We start from the raw sequence: 13,218 nt of genomic DNA, 5'->3' as shown, positions 1-13,218 counted from the left end.
TACTCAAGAAGAACAAAATTCAAGTGCTAGGTACTTCGAAGGACTCAACTCCACCAACTTCAAAGGGAAGAGGGCAAGCACTTATGGAAAATATAGGTTCTTCATTAGAATGGATTCTTGACTTAGTTGCCTCCTATCATATGGGTTCTTCAAAGGGAGACTTTTCATCATTGAATTAGTCACAGGTACCCCACATCTTTGTGGGAGATGATACTAAAATGAAAGTTGAAGAGAAATGACATGTAGAAATTGAAAATGGGGAATTCAAAGATGTTCTCTATGTTCCAAACCTAAGCTCTAATCTCCTCTCAACTTACCAAATTACTCACCTTGGAGATGGCAATAAAGTTGAGTTCCTTCTTGATTCAGTGATGGTGCATAGTCTTAGATATGATTCATTGGTTGCAATGGGGAAAGCCAATCATAACAAGAGGCTTTAGTCCTTCTCCCACTTTGTGCTTAAGCCTCCTTCACATGCCTTGTTAACTCATTCTAATTCACAAATAAAACTATGGCATGAGTGGTTTGGTCATCTTCCCTTCTACTATCTTCAACAACTTTGCTCCAAAATCATGGTCAAAGGTCTACCTAACATCAAATTTTCTAAGGGTGAGTGTTCATCATGTTTAGTGGATATGCATCTTGAGGAGAAGTATGATAAAGGGAAGTCTTCAAGAGCACATATTGTTCTTCAGTTGGTTCACATGGTTTTAGCAGGTCCTTTTGTAGTGACATTAGTTAGCTAGGGTCACTACATCCTTACTTTCGTTGATGAATTTTCACATTACACATGGGTCTATTTCCTTAATCATAAGAATGAAGTGTTGGACATGCTTCAAGCCTTCAAGGGTCACATTGAATAGAAATCAAGGAAAGCCATCAAGGTTCTTCAGATTGACAATGAAAGCAAATATGTGGATAGAAGACTTAAAGACTTTTGCAAACTTGAGGGAGTTGATCTTTAGAATTCACCAACATTCGGTCCACACAAGACAAATGTTGTAGCTATGAGGATTAGAACTCTCAAGTCCATGGCAAGTTGCATGATTAAAGCCAAGTCTCTTGATCCTACACTTGAAGTCAAAGCCATTAGTAGTGCTACTCACATACTTAATAGGTCTCCCCATAATGCCTTAGATGGAAAAACTCCTTTTGAGGCATGGTGTCACAAAAAACTAGTTGTGAGTCACTTTAGAGTCTTCAATTGTCCATCATGGGAAAACATATCTTCCAGGGGATGCAAGGCACTAGCACCAAGGCCTTATACTTGCATTGATATGAAGATGGTGCTACGGCATACATACTTATAGATCTCAAGACTCATCAGATTTTTTTGGAGAAGGATGTACACTTTGAGGAAAATTCACCTAGTTTATCCTCTAATCCTCTTCACACTTCATACATTGTGGAAACTAATAGTGACACTAGTGATAGCACTTTAATAGATTCAAATATGTGAGGTTTTATTGATAGTCGTCGTGAGAGGTCACGTCATCAATGCATTCCACATGCATAAATTACCGTAGTGATATGTCCAACACAACATTGTACACTTTGTCTTCTAGCTCCAACAATAGGGGATGGCTACATGGAAGACATTGTAGGTTTGTTTGTGGAGTGACACATAGAAAACTTGGGAGACATCCTTGATGATTTACATCTTCTCTTTGATGAAGATGATCCTTCTATAGTTTTGTGAGGGCTCACTTTGAACCTCATTTCTGTTCTCTACATGATCGTTCTTAATAGGTTGATGTGATTGTGGATCCATAACTACAATAGTTTTAGGAGGTGTCCTTATCAGTTGAGGAGACATATGGTTTCTTGGGACAAGTTCTACATCCTTGCTAGAACTACATTCATTCTTTTTAGCAATGTTGGAAGGGGCAACCATCAACATCGACACAGGGACACTTGAGCAGGTTTTAGGGCCACCACACATCTTTAGGATCATACCTTTGCCATTGTTTCTTCCAAAGGGGAGGAACATCATTCATCGCTCATGGACTAGCTTCTTCCTTGGAGTAGCAATCATTAGTTGGCATTCTTCATTTTTGGGGGGGGGGGGGGGGGGGGGGACTTTTTCCTCTTATGAGGTCTTGTTCTTCTCATTTTTCACTATTGTATATACTTGATGTATGTCGTAATGGGGGGGTTTTGATTACTTCATCCATCCATGCATCCTATTTTCATCTCTCTTTTTGGGGGAGGATTTTTCCAATGAAGTTTTTCCTCTTTCTCTTCTTTATGAGAGATTGTATTTCATTATGTACCTGGGTACCTAACATGTCCTAGTAGCCAAGACCCATCTTACATTTCATCCTAGTTTTCATAAGCTTAAGGGAATTCCCCTAAGTTGCACTTAAGAGGGGATGTTGGTGTAAATACATATTTACACTTTACACTTTACTTAAGTTTACTTAGGTTAATGCATTACTCTATTATATTGCATTATTTTATTATTTATTTTGTGAGACACTTAGGATTTTGCATACTTTCATGAGTTGTCATGTTGAGAACATAGAAGTAAGCAACTCTAATCTAGGACATGGTGTCTACAACACTAGAGTTTGCATCATTAACTGAATTGTCATGTAGACAACACAATTATTCACACTCCTAATTTAGCACATGGTATCTACAACATAAATTTGTGTGCTACACCATTGTAGGCTTATCCTCTCATCATCACACTTACTTTTGTGCTTAATGGAGGATAACCCATATCTAGTGGACATGTGCCTAGTTGGATGACTTATCATGTTGCTAATTTCTAGGCATTCTAGATGCATCTCAGAGGCCTTTATATATAGGCACTCCTAGTGTACCTTCATATACATTGAATCGAATACATATCAATATTTTGATCATACTCTTTCTAGTCTATTGTTTTGCTTGTGTTTGAGTTCTTTGATCTTGCGTAAACTTTTCCCTAAGAAAAATTCTTACAAAATGCATATTCACCAAATTTGGAGTACCTTGGGAAATTGTCACAGATCAAGGAGCTCAATTCACATCAAACCTAATTGTAGAACTCATGGAGAAGTACATGATCCATCATGGTACATCTTCCCCATACCATCCTCAAGATAAGAGTTAGGCATAAATCACAAATAGAGAAATAGAAGCAATCCTCACTAAAATAGTTGCTATTCACAAATGGGACAGAGTTACCGGCTTCCTGAAGTAGTTTGGGCTTACAAGATGACATGAAAGAGCACCACTGGATTTACTCCATTTGAATTACTTTATGGTAAGTTTTCTTCCATGCCTACAGAATTTGAACACAAGATTCTATAAACTACTTTAGAGCTAGATGTTGATCTTTCAAAGGCTTAAGAAGATAGGTTACTATAGCTAAATGCCCTTGATGAATACTGTAAATCTTCCCTACAAAACACAGAGATAATCCAATAGTAGTGGAAGAAATGGCATTATAAGTTCATTCATGACAAGAAGTTTTGTATTGGAGACTGGGACCTCCTATATGATTCTCATTATCAGCAAAATCTAGGAAAATTCCAAACGCGTTGGCTTAGACCATATGAAATCATTTTTGTGTTTGAGAATGGTGCAATGCAACTCTCTACCATTGATCCTGTTCACTTCAAACTCTTTATTAATGGACACCATTTAAAACTCTACCATAAGATATCTAGTCAAAAAGAGTTCTTGCAGCAATTCCAATCATCTACTGATCCTACAATTCCTACAACAACTGTAGATGAGTTTCCCGTTCATTTTTCATCCTCTCTCTAAAAGCATTTCATTCATCATAATAAACTACTTTGTTTGTGAAAGTATTTTCTCCATAATAATTTCACCTCACTCCACTTTATCTCATCTTCCACCTCACCTCACCCTTCATCAACTTGCATGATGGTATCAAATGACAACATGACTTCATAGGTCTATACGTATACTCAAGTTAAATTTTTTTCTTAATGTGTTGTTATATTTTTACTTACCTTTGTCACTAGCAATTGCAGGAGCTCTTGCCTAATTTAGTTGGGGGGAGGGGTATTGTATTTCATTTTTTTTGGTTATAACTAAATGCTAATTAAATGTCTATGCTATTCTCTATGTGTCACCACATATTATGTCCTTTCCATAAATCATTATAAGAGAATAATGTGATGTGATAGTCACCTTTTATGTTGCACACCTTTTGTAAGTTGGTAAGTACAAGTTCTAGCTACGGTACTTAATGAGAAATTAAGTGATCTTAAATGCTAAAAATGTCAATTGCTTAAAACAAGTACTATCACTTGTTTTCTCTTCTATTGCAAGTTTTTCCAATTCTGAAATTACTCTTGTATCACTTCGAAGGAACAATGGGGGGTGGTTTGTTAAGAAGAGAACCAATTGACCATACAAAAATATTGGGAGACCTAGTTTACCTACCTATATTTCAAGCTAGGGGGTGGATGAATTACATGTTCAAACTATTTGCATGGAATGAGGAGCTTGCCATAGAATTCTTGAGAATGTTGAAGGATGGTTTTGCTATGGCCAAAGGAGTAGGAGTTCCATTTTCACCCAAAATTTTAGTAGATATAATGGAATTGCTACTGGAAGGAGAACAATTTTAGACACATTAGATGCAATTTTGGCCAAAGACCAATTTAGAGTGCATATAGACCCATGGCTTCAAATAGACCAAAGACAAGGTACAATCTACACAACTTTACCAACACCGTTTAATGAATGTGCTACTTATATTGTGAGATATTTTACTTGTGAGGGAAGATATTTATATTTGCATTCCACATATTTCAAATTTTTGAGCTGCCTAAGACATGATCACTATCCTTTGAATGTTCCACATTTTATGTATCATATTTTGTTAAAAAGAGCCACTGTAGTACAAAAAGGAACCCAAAAGGATGTTTCACATCACTATTTTATTAAAATCATCATAGAAAAAGCCCTTAGGGAACAACTTGGGATATCTTGGGATGATTTTGTTGAAAACAAAGTATAAAACCCTCTTAGGCAACTTACATAGGAAGCTAAAGAGGATAGAGAACCTCATGAAAATCCTATAAACCTTGGCTCTTCCTCAACTAGACCCAGGAGGTCATGAAGAACCTCAATTTCCACTCCCATAGCTTCTACCTCTAGGTCAGGACCAACATCTAATAAGGGTAAAAGGAAAGTTTGGAGTAGAAGTATCCTTTAGGCATAAAACTCGATGAGGGTGTGTCTTTTCAATCCCCTATGTTTGAAAATGTAGTTAGTGAAAAAGAGAAATCCTCTTCTTCTGACAAAGATAAGGTCATCATTGAAGAGGGAAAAATTGTAGATTGTGTACCTACAGTAGTAGGAACATCTTCTGTCTAGCCACCTATCATTTCCATAGATTCAAAAAATGACGACAATGTATCTATTGGAGTTTCTGATTCTCCTCCACCTCAAAGAGAAAAATTTGATGAAGAAGATCTTGGAATAAATTTTGATGTAGTTAATACTATAACTAAACATATTATTTCTCAAGGAATTGATGCTTTAGCATCCATAGCCTAGGAAACTAATCCTATTGTTCCTTCACCTAAGACACATATTACTTTCCATCCTGGTTCCATTATTTTATTATTAAACATTATTTCATAGTTATCTAACTAGTTAATTTAGGAGACAGAAGAATGAAAAATAGGGAGAGTAAAGGTTTTTATTGGAACATTACTACAGGGGGTAAAGGACAAAGTGTTTCCTTAGATTTCATGATGGCTGTGAGGGTGAAAAATTTCATGTTTTCTTGAGGACAAGTCAAAGTTTTAGTTGGGGGGAATGATGAGACTAGAATATGGTCTATTTTGTTATTTCATTTTTAGTTTAGTTTACAAACTTTCTAAAGACTTTTATGTTCAAGAACATGATGTTTATGATAATTTTAGACAAATGTGTACATAATTACTTTTTAGGATTAAAATGAATATGCTGTGAAAAGATATGTCATTTAATTACAAAATAGTGAGAATGATGATTTTTCTTCCTTAGCTAGGTTGGGTAGTTCTCCTACAAGAATGTGACATAAGGTAAATTAATTTAGATAACATATTTTGAATAAGTCTTTATGTATGTTATTGTTTTGGAGGTGCTAATATTTTCCAAATATAAAAGCAAAGCCAAGTCAACCAAGCAGGAGTCAAAGCAGTTGCTCACATTAATAGACCAGCCTTGAGTGTAGGAAATTAAGGGGTTGTGAGCTCCTAAACTACTATTTTATTTGGTGCCATAATTAATGTGAATTTTATAATGATAAATGCCATAATTTGTTTTAGTATTTGATGAGTCTTAAATTTAGGAATTTTGTTCCTAGTTTGTGTTTTAAATAATTGGAAGTCTATGTTCTAGAAGTGCTAGGTTTTAGTCAGTCATTTTTCAATAGAAAGAAGAAATTGTTGAGTCTTCTCCTACTGTTCATCAGTATGTAAATTTTATTAATATTCAAGATCATTTTAGGTTTTCATCTTTGAGTTAATATACTTCACTTCTCTATGGGGGCCCACACAAGGAGTGAAATAATTAGTTAGCATAGGATTTGTATTCAATTCGTAGAACCCAAATAGGATGCTATTCCTACAGCCACTAATACTAGAATTAGTGAACTGTCACTATAGCATAGGAAATTGAATTAATTCTCAGTTGTATTTCCATGCTTTATTAAAATAGATTTGGTTCTTAGCTTTAGCATAAATTTCCTGCAGTTTAAGTACTTGAATTTTCATAGAATAGTTCTTAAGTTGAGATAAGTTTGAAGCATATATTTTTCGAACACCATTTCAAGTTTACATCCCTAATTGATAAATTAAATGAGTCCAAATGAGTTGGATAAGAACCACTTGAGATGTCCAATCTTTGGTTAAGCAGTCAATTACTGTAAAATTTTGATTCCTTTCTTTTGTCAAACAATGCTAAAATAAGAAAATCCTTCATTAGCTAACCTTGCTTAGTAGGCACTAACTTAGAAATAATTTCCGTATGTCAACCAAGTGAAGTCAATTAAAATTACATGTTTGCAAAGATCCTTTGGTAACCAAGTGAGCTTAGTTAACACTGGTTCCATCCAACATTTCCTTCATTAATCAAATGAGCTCAGTTAACACTCATCTTCTATAAACTTTATTTTGACACCCAAGTGAAGTCAATAGACACTACCTTCTGAACTAGGATAATACAAGAATGCTTGGTAGACACAAAAAACTATCTTTATTACTCGAGTGAGCTTGGAATGCACTGACTGATAATGATATGACATTTGTATAACATCAAAGATAATACACAATTAATCATTTGTATCCAACAATATCCCTCTTTGGCATTGATAGAAACACAACATTTCATAACACAATGAAATTTTTGGAACAAGAATAAAATAAGGAACATATCCTTAGTTTCATTCTAATTAACATCTATGAGAACTTTCTCTATCAGTATGAACTCTTTATGTCTTTAGTTTCTCCCTATCTTAGAAAAATTCTGTCTATAATAACTTCTTCCAAGTCCATGCTCCCTCTTTAGTATCTCTATGATGGAAAAATTCTCCCTTTTACAAAAAACTTCTCCTTCTTTATAATTAAAATTTCTTATGATATATGATAGTAAAATTCTCCCTCTTTGACAACACATGCCAAAGAAAACAACTCTGTTAATATCAATGTACCTTAAGTACTAATTCATTTGCAATATGCCCTTGTCAATACTGTACCAACAGAATGATCTTCAATAGGTTTTGGTTGATGCATCACTAAACATCATTTAGTGAGCTTTAGATTGGGGAATGATCCCTAGCTTACCTCTTAGATACAAAAATACATCCTTAGGTAATGGCTTGGTGAATATGTGTACAATCTATTCTTTTGTATTCACATATTCCAATTAGACTTCTTTGTCTTGCACCAATTCTCTTAAGAAGTGATATTTTATTGCAATGTGCTTTGTTTTGGTATGAAACATTGGATTCTTTGATATATTGATGCACTGGTGTTATCATAGTATATGACTACTGGATCTTTGATTTCTATCTTCATTCCTTCTAACAATTGTTTGAACCAAACAATGTTAGAACAATTAACTACTCCTACCATATATTTTGCCTCTACTATGGATTGAGAGATACAATTTCATTTCTTGCTTGTCCAAGACACTAGCCTTTTGTCAAGAAAGAATGCTCAACCTCTAATGCTCGTCTTGTCATTAATACTTCCTGCCCAATCAACATTAGTGAATACTTTTAAGTCCAAATTGCCTCCAAGTTTGTACAACAAGCCATAGTCTTCAATACCTTTCAGATATCTCATGATTCTCTTGATTGCCATCATGTGATTTTCTCTGGGATTTTTTGAGAATATTGTCACCATACCAACTACTAATGCAATATTAGGCCTTGTATGCACTACATACTATAATTTTTCAATCATTGATCTATATGTGGTCTGATCTACCTCTTTTGAATCACCATTTTTGGAAAGCTTATGTCTAATAGAAATAGAGGTTTCAACTGGTCTTGACTCTTCCATTCTAAATTTCTTTAATATCTCTTTGATATATTTGGATTGAGTAATGTATATACCATTTTTGTTCTACTAAATCTGCAATCCAATAAATAATTTTATCTCTCCAGACATAGACATCTCAAATTCTTTACCATTTCTTCTAAAAATACCTTGCATAAGTCATCATTTCCTATGAATAATGTATTATCAATAAATATTTCTACCAACATAATCTTCTTGTCTAGTTCTTCATTGATATATAGACTACTATTATTATTTTCTCTTTGAAAGGCAATCTGTATGAAGTAATTATCAAGTCTTTCATACCAAGCTTTGGAAGCTTGCTATAGACTATATAATTCCTTGTGTAATTTGTAGATCATGTCTCTTTTGTTAGGATCTACAAAACCTTTTGGTTGTTCTATGTAGACTTCCTCATCAAGAATTCCATTCAAGAATGTATATTTAACATCCATTTGATACACTTTAAATCCTCTATGTGTTGCATATGCTAGTAGAGTTCTAACACCTTTTAATCTTGTAATAGGAGGAAAATTTTCACCATAATCAATATCTTCTTCTTGAGAATAGTCTTTGCACACTAATCTCACTTTGTTTCTAGAAACTTTTCTATCTAAATTCATCTTGTTTATGAACACCCACTTTGTGTCAATTACATTTTTATCCTTGGGTCTAGGAACAATAGTCCAGGTTTTCTTCTTCTCTATCTATTCTATTTCTTCATTCATTGCTCCAACCCAACTTTCATTATCTAGAGCATCTTTAATATTTCTAGGTTCAAATTCAACAAGTAAACATGTACCTTTTAATTGTTTTCTTTTCATTGTTCCATTAGATTTGTCTCTAATAATTTGATTAGGCACAAGATTACTCTTGACATATCTTGCTAACATAGGTTCTTTAGATTCATAATGAGTTCCACTATTTTCATCATGAACTTGAGTATCTAGCTCAAGTCCCAATGTCTATGACTTGAGTCCATCAAACTCAGTTTGAACTAGCTCAATAGCCTTTGATTGTGATTCAGATCCTTTAGACTGTGAATTGGGTTGCACTATCTACAACTCGATAATTGTTGGAGATTTTGGGGACTCATGGGGGGTGAAGCTTCCCTTTTCTTAGATAGATTTGGCAGGGTATTAGGTTCATAGTAAAAAAATCTTCTGTAATCCTCTGGCTCTTTATTGCTTCTTCACTCTTTTTTGCAAACTCATCAATTCTCACATGTGCACTTTCTATGATTTTATGAGTAGAAAAATTCATATATTTGTATGCTTTACTTCTATAGGAGTATCCTAAAAATATTCTTTCATCACCTTTGACATCAAATTTTTCTTTTGTAGGATTTTTCAAGATATAACATTTGCTACCAAATACTTTCAAGTAACTTACATTAGATTTGTAGCCATACCATAGTTGATAATGAGTTTGATTTGAATCTTTCTTCAGCTGTACTCTATTCAAGGTATGAACTATAGTGTTGATAGCTTCCTTCCAGTATTTGTTTGCAACATTCTTTTCAATCATTAATGTTCTTGCACAATCCATGACAGATCTATTCCTTCTTTCAACTATACTGCTCTGCTGAAGTGTACCAAGGGTTGATACATGTATTTTGATCCCTCTTTCAATGTAGAAATTATTGAATTAATTGGAGATGAATTCACCACCTCTGTCTAATCTTAAACATTTCAATCTTTTTCTAGTTTCTTTTTCTACTCTTTCCAAATACCGTTTGAATTTTTGAAAAGGATCTGATTTTTCTTTTAGATACATTACAGTCATCATTCTAGAATAATCATCAACAAAAAGAATGAAATTTTTTTCTTTACTATAACACTCTATTCCAATAGGTCCATATATGCTAGTAAGCACAAGTTCTAAGATTTCTTTTGATTGATAGTTTTTTCTTTTGAAACTAGTCTTTCCCATCTTCCCAATTTGACAATTTTTTCATAGACTCATATTAGGCTTCTTCAAACTAGGAATAAATTTTACTCTTTTATGTTTGCTTATCTTAACCAGATTATCATAGTTTACATGACATAATCTTTTATGCGATAACCAACTTTCTTCTACTTGAGCAATAAAACATGAAATTTCACTGAGATCAATTACAATAAAATAAATTACCTTTTGTTTGTTTACCAGATCCAACCAAATTTCCTTTACCATCTAGTAGTTTGGCCCTTCCATCCATGAATTCTACCTTGAATCCAATGTTATTCAATTGTGCCACACTCAATAGATTATGCTTTAATCCTTTAACCCAATAAGCATTGTCACATACAAGTTCCGTTGTCAAAGAAATGCATCATTTTCCTTTTATGTTTCAAGGTTCATTGTTTCCAAATCTTACACTACCTCCATCATAATATTCCATGTTCTCAAATTTTGTTTTGTCTCTAGTCATATGATGTGAATAGCCATTGTCAATAATCCATGTATCATTTTTGCTAACATGAGACATAAGTGTCATTTTGTCTCCTTCATCATCATATTCATCTTTTCTTGCAATATATGCCATTTCACCTTCACTATTATGAAAATCTTTAACCATAAAACAAGATTTCTTACCTTTGCCCTTCTAGTTCTTGTAGTTGTTAAAATCCTTCTTTCCTTTGTGCTTATTACTTTTCTTTTCATCTTTTTTTCTCTATTTGGACACCTTGCATCAATGTGACCAACTTCTTCACAAGAAAAGAAGATCAGAGGGACTTTACCTTTGTACTTTCCTCTACCTTTGGAATACTTTCTTGCAAATTGTGCTTCAACAACTTTAAGATCACTATTTGAGCTTTCTTCTATTCCTTATTCTTCACTTCCTAATTGACTAGACTTTGATTTCTTACTTCTTTTCTTGAGTGAGAGTTTAGCTTCAAAAGTAAAATCAATACCTTTTGAGCTAGGAACATAGTTATCAAAGTTATCTGACTCAAAAGCTATCAATCTTCCAACTAGAGCATCCAAAGATATTTTATTATTTGGATAATATCTCATCTCTTGAATAGTAGACACTCTAATTGCATAAATAAGAAGAAGAGTTCTAAGTACCTTGCTTACAACTATTTTTTCTTGAATTTCTCCTCCAGATGTTTTGATTATGCTCACACTTTCTTTGATTCTTTCCACATATTTTTCAATGTTCTTATCTTTTCTCAGTTTCATCTGATCAAAATGAGCTCTTAGAATTTCAGCCTTAGCTCTTATTAAATTGTCATCTCCTCCATAAAATGTCTTTCAGTTTGGTCACATTTCATGAGCTATTTTGCAATATTTTGCTTCATCAAATTTAGTATAACTGAGAGCAGATGCAATATCAATCATCATGATGTTATGATTCTTATTTTTAGTAATATCTTTAACTGATAATGTTCTAGTGGGACCCTTGTTTTCAGAATTAAGATATTTACAACCTAAGTCACTAATGGTATCCAAATGTAACCTCATAATTCCTTAGCATGCTACAAAATTTTCTCTATTCAACTTGGGAATCTCTCTTTTGTAAGACATCCTGATCTTTAGCTTAGGTCCTTGAAAGCTTCTCTACAAGCACTAAAATCTCTAATAACAATTGTTGCAAATATAAGAGGAGTAACTAAGAAGGGAGGGGTAAATTAGTTACCACAAAAATAAATCCTAGATCTCTTTAGATTTTAGTACAAAATAAACTTTGAAAATTGAATACTATTGATGCTCGAAAAGAACACATTAAATGTTGTAACTCAGTAAATACTGAATATACTCTGTAAGTACTTAACATGCAAATCTTAAGATGTTATCTATGATTATTATTACTTTAACTTAGTTGCAAACACATAAAAGAAAATAACATGATCACATTTGACACCAAGATTTAATGTGGAAACCCAATTTGAGAAAAACCATCAATTGCAAATGGTTACTATTTTCACTCTTTTGAAGTGAGCCCTATTAGGAGCCAACCCTATTAAAGGTTACAAAACACACTATTAGGTGTGACCCTATTAAAGGATTTAATCACCCTGTTAGGAGTGGCCTTGTTAGAGCTCTTTAGACAATTCAATAGAACCGTGACCTTGTTAGAGGTTTTACAAATAGCTGTTAAGCCAACTCTGTTAAGAGATTTAGATCCCTACTAAAATGGTAAGAGGCTAACAATGAGATGATCTGATTTCTAATGCAACTAAAGTGCTAATTACAAATCTCTATTCTGGCTTGTACTTTATCCTTCCTAATTAAATATATCTTTTTAGCTCCACAAGGATATTCTTCTTATCCTTTCGATTGGCTTCCTTACTGCATCATTAGATCTTCAAAATCTTCCAACTATTCACACTCTTACACAGTTTCAGATTCTCAACTTGACCTTATCTAATACATATTTTCAAGTTGGCTCATATGAAACTTAAAATAATTAATATTCATTAGAATAATTAATATTCATGACCTCAGTCAGCTAGAACCAATAGATAAATCAATTAAACTCAATATGCCAAAATAAGAAAATCCTTCGTTAGCTAATCCTGCTTGGTAGAAACTAACTTAGAAATGATTTTCATGTATTAACCAAGTGAATTTGGTTAATATTGCATATTTTCAAAGATCATTTGGTAACCAAGTGAACTTAGTTAATACTAGTTCCATCCAACATTGGCTTCATTAACCAAGTGAGCTTGGTCAATACTCAACTTCTATAAACTTTCTTTTGATGCCTGAG

The sequence above is a fragment of the Cupressus sempervirens genome, chromosome 2 (assembly GCF_028749045.1).
Source record: "Cupressus sempervirens isolate cs-2001-9-10 chromosome 2, ASM2874904v1, whole genome shotgun sequence".
NCBI lineage: Eukaryota > Viridiplantae > Streptophyta > Pinopsida > Cupressales > Cupressaceae > Cupressus > Cupressus sempervirens.
The sequence above is the reverse complement of the archived record's forward strand: the minus strand, read 5'-3'. Positions refer to the sequence as shown.